Raw genomic sequence first — 226 nt, 5'->3', positions numbered from 1 at the left:
CCTGATGAAAACTTTCTTCTCTCCACCCACCGAGGGTTATAAATATTTGGGAGGGCCGGGCGCCGGAGAAGGTGGGGAGAGGAAGCAGGTGGCACGACGGCGCCGGAGGCCGGCGGGGACGTGCCTGGGGAAGGGGAGGGAAGGTGGGCACGGTGCGTGCCGGCGCCAGCACCAACAATAAAGGAGGGCGCCGGCACGGGCGTGCCCGGGCAGGGGGCCAGGGCGG

Source organism: Egretta garzetta, unplaced genomic scaffold, assembly GCF_000687185.1.
Source record: "Egretta garzetta isolate BGI_Z169 unplaced genomic scaffold, ASM68718v1 scaffold596, whole genome shotgun sequence".
Classification (NCBI taxonomy): Eukaryota; Metazoa; Chordata; class Aves; order Pelecaniformes; family Ardeidae; genus Egretta; species Egretta garzetta.
This window is presented reverse-complemented; position numbering follows the sequence as displayed.